The following is a 17,372-nucleotide window of genomic DNA, read 5'->3' as shown; positions in this document are numbered from 1 at the left end:
CCCCTATCCTCCAACCGCTGCCTATGGTATTCTCAGCTTCACGAGACAGGCAGGACAAGGGGACCACTCCACCCTGGCTCTTAGGCCCGGAGCAGTGAGGTCAGAAAACGCATCCCAGCACCACTCTTCTCATTCTCGCACAGAGAAATGGAAAAGAAGTACATTCCTGCCAGATACTGAACTTTTCTGCTTTCCACTCTGCCACTGCCCCACAGCAGAGCAGATAAACTTCTGCCATTGCCAAGAGAAGCAGACACTTAGAACGGTGAAGCAGGGTCCCCATGGCCGAGTCTAGTGAGAGGTGAGCCAACTGGACTTCCTGGGTCGAGTGGGGACCTGGGGAACTTTCCTGTTTTACAAGAGGATTGTAAAAACGCACCAATCAGGAACTTTCCTGTCTTACACGAGGATTGTAAAACATAACAGTCAGCGCTCTGTAAAACGCACCGATCAACGCTCTGTAAAATGCACCAATCAGCAGGATTCTAAAAGAAGCCAATGGCAGGGAAGATTGAAAAAAGGAGGCCGGCGCGGTGGCTCACGCCTGTAATCCTAGCACTTTGGGAGGCCGAGGCAGGCGGATCACGAGGTCAGGAGATTGAGACCATCCTGGCTAAAACGGTGAAACCCCGTCTCTACTAAAAATACAAAAAATCAGCCGGGTGTGGTGGCGGGCGCCTGTAGTCCCAGCTACTCGGGAGGCGGAGGCAGGAGAATGGCGTGAGCCTGGGAGGCGGAGCTTGCAGTGAGCCGAGATCGCGCCACTGTACTCTGGCCTGGGTGACAGAGCGAGACTCCGTCTCAAACCAAAAACAGGAGAGAAAAAAGGGAAAACAGAAAAAAAGAAAAAAAAAAAAAAAAAAAAAAAAAAAAAAAAAGGGAAAGAAAAGAAAAGAAAAGAAAAAAGGGCACTCTGATAGGACAGAAACAGAACATGGGAGGGGACAATCAGGGAATAAAAGCTAGCCGCTCCCCCCCAACCCCAGCGCGCAGGCAACCTGCTCTGGTCCTCGGTCCACGCTGTGGAAGCTTTGTTGAAGGTTTGTTCTTTCGCTTTTCACAATAAATGTTGCTGCTGCTCGCTCTTTGGTCCCGTGCCATCTTTAAGAGCTGCAACACTCACATGAAGGTCCACGGCTCCATTCTTGAAGTTAGCCAGACCATGAACCCACCGGAAGGAACCAACTCCGGACACATTAGGGCTGCCTTCAGCCTGGTCCAAAAAGCCAAGGTGGGCTGTGTCTGTGGTGACTTGTACCCAACCTGGCAGGGATGGACCGTAAAAGGACAGGATCCAGGAAGGAAGGAACGCTGCTTACCGGGTTCTACCCTCCTGGGCCTCAGAATCTTGGCTCTGGAAGTCGGTTCATCCCCGTGACTGAGGTTTAGCCTTAATACCTACACATGTTCTTGAACTTGGACTTTATGAAAAGTACAAATGATTGATATTTTAAATGACTTAACCCTCCCAGACTCAAAATGAGAGCTCAATGTAATTAAACTATATGGAAAATATTTTGATTGTTATTATCAGGCAATACTTAATAGTATCCACGATGTGTCAGACTTTCTAAGGACTTACTGAATCATCAGACGTTTTGAGGGGAGATAGAATTATCTCCATTTTACAGATGGAGAAACTGAAGTCCAGCAAGGCTAGATAACTTGCCTGAGGGCACAGAGCTAGTAAATGGCAGAGCTCATTACCAATGCTTTAAACTTCCTCGCAACTCAGGCGTAATTAATAAGCACACAGCTAGTAAAAAATGGCTAAGTGGATGCCCAGCTCTTTCCCTGATTGAATTAGAGTTTGTTCCTTATGTGGGGGAGCTTGGACCTTCTCTGGGGCCCCAAGGTCTTTATACTGCACAGGAGGTTTGGGGTTTGGCACTGTCTCTAAGCCCTTTGTCGCTCATTGTGTGTCTGCAGTTGCTTCGAGTTCACCTGAGCACTGGTTCTGTAGCAACAGCATTCCCAAGGAGGTTTGTGCCCTCTGAGATGTAGTATGCAGGATGCCAGGTTCTGATGGATGCCAGGGCACGGCTGCCTTCTTCATGTAAAGGCTCAGCGCCCTGACCTGGGTACTCTGTAATTACGCTACCCATGTGATGCCCTCTGCCTCTTCTCCCTGTTCTCGTGAGGTGAGCATGGGAGGGGACTGATCCACTCTTCTGGACAGCAAGAATAGCTTCTTGATTGAAACGGATGCTCTACTGGACAAAAGATGTGAATGTCTTGACCCCTCCTAGGGAACATCATTGATCATCCCCGGAGTTTCTGCAGCCCAGGAGTGGTCATGTTTAACGTTGTTTTTTTAGCCAAGACCCCGTGGGTTTCATACCTGATGAGGAGTGCCATCCGGAGGATGAGGGGTGTGGGCAAATCAGAAGACCTCTGGAGCCTTCCAGATTGCATGAGCAGCAGCCGGCTGGCAGCCATCCAAAGCGGGGAATCAGGAACTCGAGCTGAGCAAATGCGTTGTACCTGTGGAGGGGCAGTTTGGAGCTACCACCTCCAGGAGCCTTCTCTGAGCCTAGCCCCATGAAGAAGAGGGAAGGAAGGCGGAGGGAGGGAAGCCCAAACTTGCAGCAGCAGCAGTGGCGACTGGTATTTCCCACCCAAGGGCCCGGGATACGTTTGATGATGCCCAGATGTTACAGGGCACCTGCTGCGTCTATGTCCTTTTCCAGACAGAAGAACACCACCCACCTGGGAAACAGGACATGTACACGACGTAAGAGCTGAGGACCCAGGGCAGCATTGCCTGGAGGGGCTGCAGGGAAGAGGTAAGCTGCAAAAAAAATGACACACCTTGACTGGCCAAGAGGAAGGTAAACATGTTCCAGACAGAACATTTGTTCATTCACTTGTTGATTCTATAAGCACTTCTTGCTCTCCTCCTCTGGTCGGGCGCTATTTCAGGCCCCAAGCTCAAAGACGAATAGAAAGTGACCTCCCTCCTAAGCAGGGCTGTGTGTAGGGTGACCTAGGAAGGGGACCTGGAATGCAAAATAAGGAGGCAGTCGTTATCAGGTACCGACGTGCACTGGTGTGGCTGAGAGTGTCTCCATAAATTTTGCACCTCGCTTGCCCTACTCCTGAGGGGGCACAGTCTATGATGAGCAAAGGCCTGGAGGTGAAAAGCCATGACCTCTCAGTGTAGCATTCAAGGACCTCAGGGTTTGACTCCACCCAGCATTTGAGGACACCTCCTGCCCTTTTAACCTCAAGCCCTTGCCAGGTCAAACCATGTAGATTCTTCCAAATATGGTGCCCACCTCCATCCCCTACCTGGAACTCCCTGCACTCCACCCCCTCACCTGCCTGGCAAACCCCTGCCCACCCATCAAGCCTCAGGCGAAGCATCACCTGCTCCCTGGTGCACCCTGAGCCACCAGAACTAGAACTGGCAACCTTGATGCCCAGGACAAGGACAATAAAGGTGTCCTCACATCAGCTTGGAAGTGCCTGGTTGTGGCTGGGGCGACAGTGAGGAGCAGAATAGTATTAAGTGCACTGCCTGGGAGCTTCCTATTGTAAATAACTATTCCTGCCAGGCACTTGCTGCATGGGAAAGCATGTCCTAGCCTGTAAGTGTAACATTCTCCATCACACCATCTATAATTATTTCCCCCAAATGTCATAGCCTCTGTATTTGGCTGGCCTGGGGCAAAATTCCAGTTGTCTGACTTCCAGCTCTGCCAATCACTGTGCTTCCAAGAGATGAGGGTTTCCCTCTTTGAGCTCCCAAACTCCAATGGGCATCCTGCCATGAGCACAGGCATCTCATGTTAGTGTCTTGCCTTCCCTCCCACCCATGCAGTCAGCTACCCGAGGGTGAGTGGGTGGAGAGGGGGGCTCCCTGTTCATCCCTGGAGCTCCAGGAGATGGTATGGGTTGGAGTATCGCAGAGCTGGCAGATGTGCTGGAGCTCAGAGTCACCATCGAGGGGACCATCAGGCTCGGACAGTGCAAGAAACAAGAGGTGACCAAGGCACGGGCAGGTGCCACCCATGGCAGAGACAGCTGGAGGCCACATGTGAGTCAGCCAGAGAGGGAGGCAGAGAAGGTGGTAGAGGAGGAAGACAGAGGCAGAGAAGGAGGACAGTCCCCACATCAGCTCCTCTGATTCAGAGCAAAGCACAGGACCTCTGTGAGGCAGAAGCAGTGATGAGGCCTTGTCACACCCATGCAAGTGGCTCCATAGACGTGCCCTGTCTGCTCCGATGAGAATCTCCTCACAGCATGCCAACAGATGTCTCATCAAGGAGAGAAATTGCAGAGAAATTACAACCCCTTGTTGTGAGTTCTCCCACGGAACTAAAAACAGCACATCAGTCCCACGCTCCCTGTCTCCAGATGGATTCTGCAGCCTCCCCACCCTGAGTGGGACTAAGGAGGAAGGAACACTGACCTGGGGAGAGGGTCCTTGGGGGAGAACAATCCTTGAAGCTAAGAAAATGGGGTGCCCCGCAGGCTGGGTTTGCAGCCTTGGAGAAAAAGCACCTAGTGTGCTTTCTGTGCCATTCTCTATGACACCCCGATCTCCAGGCAAGCCTTGGGGAGCTAGGAGACAGGGGCTCTTCTGTCCCCTTTATCTCAGTGGGGTCAGTCAGGCATGGTAGGCTATGACACATCAGCATCAGCTGAAAAATCAACCTTTTCCCCGACGTGACCCACCTGGAAAAGAGCTCTGAGCCCTGAGAAAGGAAACAGAGGTTAAGAGCATGGCTTGAGAAGCTGGAGTGAAGCAAGTCACAGGAAAGCACCTGTGAACATGAGGCTGCTATGTTAGTACAGCTGGGTGGGGTGGCATCAGGATTCTGAATGCGGTTAGTCATCTGGAACCTAATTGGGTGGACCCCAAATCAACTATCCAGTCCCTTTCCAGGCCCACTGGTCTGTTCTCTCCTCCCCTGCTCCCTGGTCTATGGGAAGGCTGCCCAGGTGTCAGGTAGGGTGGCTGCGGTGGGCTTGGACACCTTGGGCCCGACCTTAGCAGTGAGGAGGGGGTGGATTGCAAGTTCTGGAGTAGGGGCTGCCGCCACCAGAGCACATGGAAGGATGTGACAGTGATGGGCAGGGAAGACTTCCTGTCCCAGCCCAGGGCCAAGGCACTCTCTTCCCAGAGCAAATGGCCCTGGGTCAGAGCAGCACAGGATCCCTTAGGGGTACGTGGGGAGCTCCAGCCAAGCACAGCTTCTTGCTTCCCATGGCATCAAACGGAAGCTCCTTGGCCATCCTGCCACAGCTTTTCCCTGCCATGCCTCTCTTATTTCAATGTTTGTTAGAAGCTGCTTCCTTTTCAGCCTAACTGGCTATGCCTGTTGTGTGCCACACAAGGTACAAGGCCCCTTGGAGGCTGCCCACACACAGGGCACGCCTGCCCTCACTAGGGGCAGTTTCCCCAACCTGGCAGGGTGCAGTAAGGACCCTGACCACAGCGGAACAGAAGCTCAGGAGCTGGGGGAGAGGAGGAGCAGGTTCCAGGTGGCAGTCTGGACACAGGCAGGTTTGGTGACATTTGAATGGGTCCCCAGAGCTGGGACTCATCACAGCTTGCTCACCCCCACCTCATGGCCTTTCTTTGGCCATTGCCCACGCCTGGACTGCCCTCTACCTTCCTGCTGGATTCCTGCTTCTCACTTTGCTAAGTGCACCCACAGCAATGGATCTAATACTAAGATAAAATAAAAATACTTGTAAATGCTGCCGTTTATTAGCACTGGTTGTGTGCCAGGAACAATGCTAAACATTTTACATGGATAATCCCTTCTAATCCTTACAACACCCTCACAAGGCAGGTATTATGATCAGCTCTATTCTATAAATGGAGAAACAAAGTATTGGATTAGGTAACCTGCCCATGTCACACAAAGCTAGTAAATTGAATTGTTTCTCTCTAAAACCTACATTTACGAAGAACTGCCCTCCATGTTCCCTCCCAAACTCTGTTCCCCAGTGGGTCCTCAGGGTGCCCCATTTTCATTATAGTTCCTGGATCAGCCGATCTAAACTTTACGTGGGAAAATCCACCTGTCAAGAAGAGAGAAAGATGACAGTCCCAAGAGGCAGCTCAGGTCACAGGTCTGACCCAAATGGCACTTTGCCGCTTTGGAGGAAATCAGACTGACTGTGAGAACGTAGACCTGCTTACTCTCCCCGGGCTTCAGTTTCCTGATGTTTAAAATGATGCAGTTGAATTGAGGCAGTGGCTCTTAACCCCAGACTGCACGTCAGAACCACCTTGGGAACTTGAATAAATGTCCACGCTCACGGCCGGCCCCCAGAAAGTTGATGAAATTGACTTTCTGCATGGGGCCCAGACATGAGTAGTGTTTGAAAGCTTCTCAGGTGACTATTATGCAGGCAAGGCTAGAAATCACTGGTCTCTGAGACTCTCCTAGTTCTGTCCTTCTCCAGGAGTCTACACTCAATGGGCCTGTTTTTTTTGTTTGTTTTTTTTTTGTTTTTTTTGTTTTTTTTGTTTTTTGAGACGGAGTCTCGCTCTGTCGCCCAGGCTGGAGTGCAGTGGCCGGATCCCAGCTCTTTGCAAGCTCTGCCTCCCAGGTTTACACCATTCTCCTGCCTCAGCCTCCCGAGTAGCTGGGACTACAGGCGCCCGCCACCTCGCCCGGCTAGTTTTTTTGTATTTTTAGTAGAGACGGGGTTTCACTGTGTTAGCCAGGATGGTCTCGATCTCCTGACCTCGTGATCCGCCTGTCTCAGCCTCCCAAAGTGCTGGGATTACAGGCTTGAGCCACCGTGCCCAGCGGGCCTGTTTTTATAAATAAAGTGTTATTAGAATACAGCCATGCCCATTCATTTACATGTTGTCTGTGGCTGCTTTTCGGTGGGGGTGGGAATGTTCCAGAGGAAGGGGGAGCCTCATGTCAACATGGACCCGGTACCTATGCACTTGCTCAGATGCTGCAGGCAGTTGCCAGTTTCCTGTGAAAGCAATTTTGCTTCCTAAGGACTCAAGTTCAAAGAGCCAGGAGAGAAGCCTGTCACAGTGCTTTTGCAGTTAATAACCCAACTGTTTCCTGAAGATAGTTGTGAAACTGCCCCTCATCCCGCTCTTCTCTTGCTCCTCACCCCGGTTCGTTTCATCCTTCCCTGTAGGTCCTGTGCTCCAGCCCCTTCGTCGCTGTTACATGCTAATGTTTTCTCCCTTTCCCACACGCCTCTGCCTCTGCAAATACACAGCAGGACAGAAGCCCTTAATGCCACCTTCTGGCCAAGGAGAGCCCTGGGCTGATGTTCCCACCTTCCATCTGGTGCCTCTACTTCCTTCTATGCACTGAGATCCCTGCTCCTGTCTGGGCCTATGGGATAGGGGGGCTTATGCTCCTGCAAAGTCAGCCACAGAGTGAATTGCTATCAACAGAATCTCTCCCCACAGCATCCATTATGCAACAAGAGATTATTTTCAAGGATGGCAGAGAAGACCTTAACAAGCAGGGTTGTGAATGGTCCTGCATCATGGGGCCCCAGCAGCCTTATAGGAAATGGGTGGTATCACCACCGCCTAGTAATTCGTTCCTCCTCTCCTTAATCTGCAATCATCCTCTTTTTTTCTTTTTAGCTGCTTTGTTGAGATGTAATTCACGTACCATAAAATTCACCCATTTAATTCAATGGCTTTTAGTAGATTCACAGGCCTGTGCATCCGCCCCTTTGTTACCCAAGTTGACAGTGCCTCCAATTTGTGGGCTAAAGAAATGTTTATTGTGGTGTGCCACTGAGGTTTTGTGGCTATTTGTTATACAGCATTATCGTGGCAATAAATAACAATGATCTCATTTGTTTCTTAGCACAATCTTGTGAGGTTGGTAGAGTAGAAAAAAAATCTAAAGTTAAGAGATTAAAATAGAGGAGAGGGAAGAAATTAGCATGTATTGAACACCTACACTAAACCAAGTTCTAGGCTTGGAATTTTTGCATATTTGTTATCTTATTTAATGCTCACAACAACCCTGTGAGATTGCTGTATTACAGGGAGGAATGCATTAGGTGCAGGCAATGGAATACCCAATTGCCAATGTCATATGGAATAAAGATACTTCACTCTCAGATAAGAAGTCTGGAGGCACACACAATCCCAGAGTCCATGCAGCAACTGACACTGCCCCCAGAGGGTTGACAAGGGTTGCATGCCAAGTTCTGGACAGAAATATAGTTATAATTCAGCACGAATCAGGCTGTACTTTGGGCCCATTTTCTTGTTACTAAAGGTCAGGTAGCACTAGATCCTGACTGTTTACATCCCCATTGCTCCTTATAGACAAGCTCTCTGACATCAGAATCCTAAAGCTTTTTTTTTTTTTTTTTTTGGAGAGACGGAGTTTTACTCTTGTCACCAGGCTGGAGTGCAGTGGCAGGATCTTGGTTCTCTGCAACTTCCGCCTCCCGAGTTTAAGCAATTCTCCTGACTCAGCGTCCCAAGTGGCTGTGATTACAGGCACACACCACCACACCCGGCTAACTTTTGTATTTTTAGTAGAGATGGGATTTCACCATGTTGGCCAGGCTGGTCTTGCACTCCTGACCTCAAATGAGCCACCCGCCTTGGCTTCCCAAAGTGCTGGGATTACAGGTGTGAGTCACCGTGCCTCGCCAAATCCTAAAATTTTATGTAGTGTATCCATACAATGAAATAATATTCAGCCATAAAAATGAATAAAGTAGTGATACATGCTATAACATGGATAAACCTTGGAAACATTATGCTAAGTAAAAGAAGCCAGTCATAAATACTATATATTAGGTTACTTACGTGAAATGTCTAAAATAGGTATATCCATGGAGAGAAAAAGTGGATTAATAGTTGCATAAAGCTGGGGGATGTAGGGGGTGGGGGAGTGATAGCAAAAGCATAGAGAGTTTCTTTTTGAGGTGAAGAAAATATTCTAAAATTGACTGTAGTGAAGTTTACACAACTCTGTGAAGATACCAGGAATACTTTAAGTGGGTGAATTGTATGGCATGTGTAGTATATATCTCAATAAAGCTGTTAGCAGCCCCTCCAAAAGAAAATCGTAAGTCTTTTCTTTAAGGATCACTTCAGATGTTTTTCACAGAGGAATGGGATCAGCAAGAGAATCCAGCTTCTTCATCTCCCTGTCCCACGACTTCATCCTGCACTCTTCAGCCAATCAACGATCTCCACACTTTGGCCCACTCCAAAATCCTTAAAAACTCTAGCCTCAAACTCCTCAGACAGATGAATTTGAAGTTCCTTCCCCTTTCTTCATTCAGTGACCCTATGATTAAACGTCTTTCTCTGCTGCAACCTAGTGTCTCAGCATATTGACTTGCCTCACACATTGAGCAATGAACCTATTACAGTTCCACCGCTCAGCAAAATGCTCAAGGACCCAGCTTCTTTCTATTTCTCTGCATCACCATCCTTGCTGTGTTGTCTTTTCTTTCTTAGGCTTATCAGCTCATGGTTGCAGAATGGCTGCCACAGCTCCAAGCATCACATCCTCACCCAACCACATTATGGTAGGAAGATGACAGTAGGACTTTTTGACATAATCAGAAAGAAAAATCTCATTGGTTAAAATTAGGTTACATGCCCTCTCCCAAACCAATCAATAGCTCAAAGAAAATGACATGATTATGCTTAGATCCGACCAATTGCAGTTTATCTTGCTGAAGCTGCAGGAGAGGGCCTCTTTCCCTAATGTTTCATCTAAACAAACTCAAAGGAGAAAGGGAGATTGGCCTTTGGATGAAAAACAAACAGTGACATCCTTGGGTATTATTCCTACTTTACAACTAAGGAAATAGATTTAAGAGTTTTCAGATAAGTTGCTCAAGGTCATCCAGCTGCAGATCGGTAGAGCTAGGATTCAAGTCCGAGTTCGTCTGGCTGCAAAGCCCTTTCTACTCCACTGTCAGGGTCTTTGGGCAGATTTACAGAGCTAAGTGCCAGAGCACAGCTAGAACTGGAAACTCCAGTGGGAGCTTCACCCTCACCCCAGGCGCCTGGGCACTCCCTTTACACATACAATGCCATTGAACAGTTCCCATCTTCCTTCCTCCCTTTGAATATTTCCAGTGCCTCTGGAGTAGCCACGCTACCACAATTTACGGTGCATCACTGGAGGAGCTCCCACCGTGTAATGTATTCTAGCCTGAGAAGCCTCCAGTCAGGGCTTCAGGGTCTTCAAAATGATTTAGACTCCTGCCTCTCCCTCACCATAAATCCAGAAGCATGTACATCACATTTCCCGCAATAAGGGTACGTGTACTTGAGCCTGATAAATAGATACTCCCCCATCTACCCACCCCAGCCCTCTGCCTGCTCTTCTCCAGAAGAAACAGCCTCAGCTCTTTCAACTCTGCATATTTTACCCTCTTCCTATCACCTTTCTGGCTCCCAGAGAAGCATCCCAGGAATGCTTGCTTCTGTCCTGATGATCAGGTATTGCAGGCTTGTTCGTTGTGCTGACAAGTGTCAACTTCAGGCCCATGAGGTCAATTTGATAGCCAGAAAACATCCTTGCGGGTGGCTCCCACTTGATCTCCCTTCTCACCCTCCAGTGGGCCTGGGAGTTCACTGGTATTTCACACAGGACTGTCACAGGAACTGTGAAATGGGTTCCTACTCCTTTGCAGGTGGCGTCTTCCAAGTGGAAAACACACACACACAAACACACCCAGGAAGGCTCGTAGTGACCACTCAAATCTCCTTCCCCCACTCAGCCCCACTCCACCTGGCTGGAGGTGCCCTCCTAGACTGGCCAGAGGGCTGCAGCAGTCACCACCAGGCCGGCCGGCAACTGTCCTTTCCCTGTCGTGGAAGAAACGTGTTCCTGAGCATTGAGTTTCGGAAGCTCAAGGAAAAACTCAAGGCTGACAACGCATGCAGGCTGGGACTTGGAAACGATGTAATGGTCAAAGAACTATAAAACATAGAAGATGAAACCAGAGGGGAAAAATGTTCAAGATCATCTAGGCTGTTGATTTTCAAACTACTTTTTAGCAGCAAAACTTTGTCTTCCAAATGAGATGTTTACATAGAATTCTAAGATATCAAATACAAATGAGGTCACTCTAATAAAGAGGAGGTGGTGAACTCGGGGTATACCTTGACCTTCAGCGAATCCTCGGGCTCTGTGGAACATGGTTACAAAATCATTACTGTCGTCATTTCTTTAATTTGAACAATGGGGAAATTGAGGCCCACAGAAGGGAAGTGATTTGTATGCAAAATGGGGAAATCTAAGATGTTGGAAACTGTTTGCCATAACCAGAGGCCAAGAGTAGGCAAAGGTCTCCAAAGCTAGAGTTTGGGAGAAAGAGAAAGGGGCGGGTCACAGGGAACCAGGGTTGGGAGCTCTGAAGCAGAGAACCCTGTGGCTGGCTACCTTGGACAGAGCTTCAGTGGAAGGCTCTGGGGCCTGGATAAAAGGCCCTCCGCTCCAGAGAGAGGCCAGGCTTTCATTGTTTTTCTCCCACACCAGGCCTTGGGGAAGTATTTCAGGGAGATCTTTCACCAGACTCAATGCCTGTCAGCCATTTAACACACTGAATAAAATGCCAATCCCTCAATGACAACAGTTCCAGAGTGAAAAGTGGATTGAAGCTGATCCAAGACTAACTTGGAACTTTAATTCTTGTGCCACTGTTGGCCCCAGCAAAGGCCCTAACTTGTTTGCAGAGACAGAACAGGGGACACTCACATTCCAGACGGAGCAGGACAGAGGTTTGGGAATTGAGGAAAGGAAGGAATCCCTTCCCTGACTTCCTCCCCGGAGCCTAACAAGACCTTGAGTTGCAGGGCTTCTGTTTTATGCAAATGTGGAAGGGAAAGAACTAAGCAGAAACCTCCTAGGGCAAAATATAAAATGTGACGCCTTCAAGCCTTGGTTCTCCAGTGATCCCCAGAGCAGCAGCATCAGCACCTGCTGGAAAGTTGTTAGAAATGCCAATTCCAGGGCCCCACCCCAGACCTGCTGATGTAGACCTTCATCTCAGCACCTCACTTCTTGGGCTACTGCAGCAGCAATTGGGCTAAGGAGACTCAAGTGTGATGGGACCATTTGAGGTCAGATTCTAAAGAGAACAGAAACCTCCCGATGATGACCCATAGGAGGCTGTTGTCAGAAAGAATAAGAAGCCTGTTTCGGCTGGGTGCGGTGGCTCACGCCTGTAATCCCAGCACTTTGGGAGGCCAAGGCAGGCGAATTACCTGAGGTCAGGAGTTCAAGACCAGCCTGACCAACATGGAGAAACCCCATCTCTACTAAAAATACAAAATTTGCCAGGCGTGGTGGCGCATGCCTGTAATCCCAGCTACTCAGGAGGCTGCTCAGGAGAATCACTTGAACTGGGGAGTCAGAGGTTGTGATGAGCCGAGATCGTGCCATTGCACTCCAGCCTGGGCAACAAGAGCGAAACTCTTTCTCAAAAAAAAAAAAAAGAAAAGAAAAGAAAAAAAAAAAAGAAAAGAAACCTGAAGAAACCTGTTTCAAAAATAACAAGAGTTGGTCAGGATGGAGAAATCAGAACCCACACATGTTGCTGGTGAGAATGTAAAATGGTGCTCTCACTGGGGAAAGCAGTTTGGTGGTTCCTTAAAATGCTAAACATAGAATTATCATTTGATCCAGCCATTCCACTTGTAGGTATGTACCCAAAGGAATTGAAAGCAAGAACCCAAGGCCAGGCCCGGTGGCTCACGCCTGTAATCCCAATACTTTGGGAGACCGAGGCAGGTGGATTACCTGAGGTCAGAAGTTCGAGACCAGCCTGACCAACATGGTGAAGCCCCGTCTCTACTAAAAATACCAAAATTAGCCAGGCATATAGCCAGGTGTAGTGGCATATGCCCATAATCCCAGCTACTTGGGAGGCTGAGGAGAATTGCTTGAAGCTGGGAGGCAGAAGTTGCTGTCAGCTGAGATCATGCCACTGCACTCCAGCTTTGGTGACAAGAGCAAGACTCTGTCTCAAAAAAAAAAAAAAAAGAAACGAAAGCAAGCAGGAACTCAAACAAGATACTTGTACACAAATATTCACTGCAGCATTATTCACGATAGTCAAAAGATGGAAACTACCCAGTGTTATCAGTAAATGAATGGATACACAAAGTATATACAAACAATGGAATATTATTCAGCCATAAAAAGGAATGATGTTCTGACACACGCTACCACATGGATGAACCTCGACATTATGCTAAGTGAAAGAAGTCACACATAGAGGGACAAATATTTCACTTATATGAGGTACCTAGAATAGGCAAATTTGTAGAGACAGAAACGTTGATTGGAGGTTACTAGGGGTTGGGTGGTGTGGGGGATGTGGAAATATTGCTTAATGGGTTCAGAGTTTCTGCTTGGGGTAATGAAAAAATTTCAGAAATAAATAGTGGTGATGATTGTACAACATCATGAATGTGATTGATGCCCTTAAATTATCCCCTTAAAAATGATTAAAATGGGCCACGTGCGGTGGCTCACGCCTGTAATCCCAGCACTTTGGGAGCCCGAGGTAGGAGGATCGCTTGAGGTCAGGGTTCGAGACCAGTTTGACCAACATGGTGAAACCCCACCTCTACTAAAAATACAAAAATTAGCTGGGTGTGGTGGCACACGCCTGTATTGCCAGCTACTCGGGAGGCTGAGGCGGGAGAATTGCTTAATCCAGGAGGCAGAGGTTGCGTTGAGCCAAAATCGCGCCACTGCACTCCAGCCTAGGCAGCAGAGTGGGACTCAGTCTCAAAAACAAAACAAAAAACAAAAACAAACAACAAAAAAAAATTAAAAAGATAAATGGTAAATTTTATGTCTATATTCCCACACAAATTCTCCTGGTGAAAGATTAAGGCAGGGTCGACTTACAGGTGGTTGTGAAGTGAGAACAGGAGTCGGGGAGGAGACCTCTGTGAAGCCAGGCAAAAGCTGAGGTTCAACTTGGAAGGGTAAGGGACAGTGATGGGGCCAGGCAGGCGTGAGGGACAGAGAAGGGGAGAAAGTGTAAGTTCAGGGCCATCAGTAAGTCTGTCTCAGGGTCGAAGACATTGGAATACAGTCAAGGGATTAGACAGAAGAAGACAGCTCAGGCTGCTGATTTTGCTACTGCACTCCAGCCCGGGATGGTTCTGGGTTTGAAGGATTTGGGGAAAACAGACTGCAATCCTAACTAAGCTAGTCTCAAAGGTTTAGCGTCCCAGGCTGGCCACACTACTGGCCTGGGCAGGGCCACAGCAATGCTCAGTGGCTATTTCAGGCCACCAGGACACATCTAAAGTTACTGTGCCTCTCTGAACCTCTCAGGTGTCTCCTGCATCTCCTGATGTCTGAGCTACAGCCCTGGAGAGGCCTGAACCCCTTACCTCTGTTGCTTGACCTGAGGGGAAACCAGGTCCCTAGGTGACCCAGGACAGCCAGAAGAAGAGCAGAGTGCATGTGAGTCCCAGGGAGCATGTGGACACACCCAGCTGAGCACTGGCTTGACTTACTCTGAACTTCACCCGAGATCGCATAGATAGTCAATGAAGGATAACCAAGGCCTCCTGGCTGGATTCACCAAGCACCTACACAGGTGCTCAGAGGCCCTTTCTCTGTATTCTAGAAAAGCAAGTCCCTTCCTTTTGTGGGCTTAATTTCCTCCTGTATAAAATGAGGAGCTGAGGCCAGGTGCAGTGGCTCATGCCTGTAATCCCAGCACTTTGAGAGGCTGTGGCAGGAGGATCGTTTGAGCCCAGGAATTTAAGACCAGCCTGGGAAACATAGTAAGACCCTGTCTCTACAAAAATAATAATAATAATAAAATAGCTGGGTGTGGTGGCATGTACCGACAGTCCCAGCTACTTGGGAGGCTGAGGTGGGAGGATCACTTGGGCCCAGGAGGTCGAGGCTGCAGTGAGCTGTGATCGCACCATCACTGCACTCCAGCCTGTACAACCGAGTGAGACCCTGTCTCAAAAAAAAAAAAAAGTAACTGGACTGGGGATCTCCCAGGTCCCTTCTGGCTCTGACCTTCTAGGACTTTTAGGAGAAGGTCATGACTTATGGGGAGGTAAGGATAGGGAGGCCTGAGTAAGAATGGGAGGGGGAGGAATAAACTGAAACTAAAGGTGACAGGTGGCCCCTGGGTGAAGGGATTACCCAAGACCCTTCCATTAGCGTCACCTAATGATTCCATGAGTTAATCTGTAAATGCTGTGTGCAGCCTGGCACATAGTAAGCTCTCAATCATTTTTAGCAGCGATTATTATTGTGATTATCAGCAGCCTAGATTAATAAACGCTCTGCTTACTTAATCGCCGGTACCCACAAATCTTCAAATGACCACATCATTGAATCAGGAATTGCTGAGTCATTGAATCTGAACACTGCTGGACCATCAAAAGTGAGTCTCTCCAAGTCACAGCATGGACCCATCGCTGAGTCGGCACAAAGTGCCCTGCCGAGCCATGCCTCTATCCATGTTGCCCTTGCTGCTTTTGGTGTCCTTCTAGATCTTTCCACAAGGCAAATTCCGCTTGAAGGTCCAATCCATGGATGCACTGTGTGGACATGACTTCATGTGACTCTCCCAACTCCATGAATAGTTGTTGCTATATGGTACTAATAAGGAAACTGAGGTCCTCAGAAGTCACACAGCCTGGCGCTTCACGCGAAGGTCCATGGGTGGCTGGTGTTTCACTTTAAGGCCCATGGGTGGCTTTCTAGCTTCCAGAATGAGCTGAGCTAACCTTTCCATCGGTGCTGCCCAGTTATTTTACCTTCATGTGCAGCGCACACCACAGCATGCTGTAATTTCTCTGGGTGCCTGTTTCCCCAGCCCCCTCAACTAGGAGTGCCATACAGGCTGACGAGGGTCATGTCTGACCTTCCTCATGTCCTCCACAAGTGCCAGGCTCATCGGGGTGCCAAACAAGTGCTGTGAATAGAATCAGATATCTGTAGAAGGGTCTGGACTACTGGCCAGGTAGCATGGGTACAAACCTCGTGAGGGAAACGACATCCTGGGGTTTTGAGTCTCCATCTTCCTTTGGGTACCCAGCCCACCCCGAAACTGGAGGTGGTCCGCATTCCCCACTCTCTCAGTGGCCCTGCTGGAATCATGTGCTGGCCCACCTTTTCCTGCCTTAGCATGGTCTACCATGATGATTTCCGTGGTGGGTGCTGAACCCATTGGAAAGCAGGTAAAAGCTCAGGCCCTCTTCCCAGAAAAAAATTCTAAACCCAGCCATATGAGATTTTTTTCACACCCATAAAGTTTTGCATATAATATCAATGGATTTTCTTTTCTAGAGACAGGGTCTTGCTCTGTTGCCCAGGCTGGAGTGCAGTAGCATAATCTTGGCTCACTGGAGCCTCAAATTCCTGGGCTCAATTGATCCTCCTGCCTCAGCCTCTCAAGTAGCTGGGACTACAGGCTCAGGCCACTATGCCTGGCTAATTTTTTAAAAAAATTTTTGTAGAGATGCGGGTCTCACTATGTTGTCCAGGCTGGTCTTGAACTCTTGAACTCTTAGCCTCAAGCAATCCTCCCACCTTTGTCTGCCAAAGTGCTGAAGTTACAGGTGTGAGCCACTGCACCTGGCCCAATATCAATGGATTTTAAAGTGCATCAATGGAGTCCCTAAATTGCACCCCAAATTAGAGAAAAGCCCAGGAAACTTGGGAAGCAACTAGTATAAATAACAGAGATAGGGCACTGAGCTCTCTGGGTGGAAATAGGGGTCACAATGAACTTCAGAGGGGAGCCCAAATCATCCCTCCCTAAACCTCCTTGGGCCATCCTCACATCTCCCCCACCTCTTCCTTGGCCCACCTTCTCTGAGAAAGCCTCTGCTCTCCCTAGTATGGCTATACCACAGAGGTTTGTCTAATGTGTGAGTTGTTTTGTATTTGCTTCATTAGAAAGCCTTTTAAAATGCATTTGCAGGTCTGTGTTCAGTACAGTGTGTCTCGAAATAAAAATTTTCAGGCAAATCACCTTAAGAAGTTTGGCTGTTTTTATTCCTTCCCACCTAGCATTGTCAGTACAAACCATGGGAGAATGTCATAAACCACAAAGCAAATGTGGGGCATCCGAGGGCCCTGACCTGCCTGATTATCTCCCCCACTACATCTAACTGGTAGGGACCCGTGGCTATCACCTGTACAGCTAGACCAGAAGATAGACTGTGAGATATCAGTAGCCCCTTCCCACACTCAGACCCAGGTTGACCTTGACTACATTTATAAAACTATCCCTTCACAGGGGTTCTCGTCTCAGTTTTACAGAAGAGGAAAAAGGCTCGGGGAGATGACAGAGACTCAGTAGGTCCCTGGCAAGGCCTGGTCATCTGGCAAGGCGAAGAGGACCTCAGAAACCACTGCAGGTGTGTGCTTTTCTGC

This window comes from Papio anubis, chromosome 17 (assembly GCF_008728515.1).
Source record: "Papio anubis isolate 15944 chromosome 17, Panubis1.0, whole genome shotgun sequence".
Classification (NCBI taxonomy): domain Eukaryota; kingdom Metazoa; phylum Chordata; class Mammalia; order Primates; family Cercopithecidae; genus Papio; species Papio anubis.
This window is presented reverse-complemented; position numbering follows the sequence as displayed.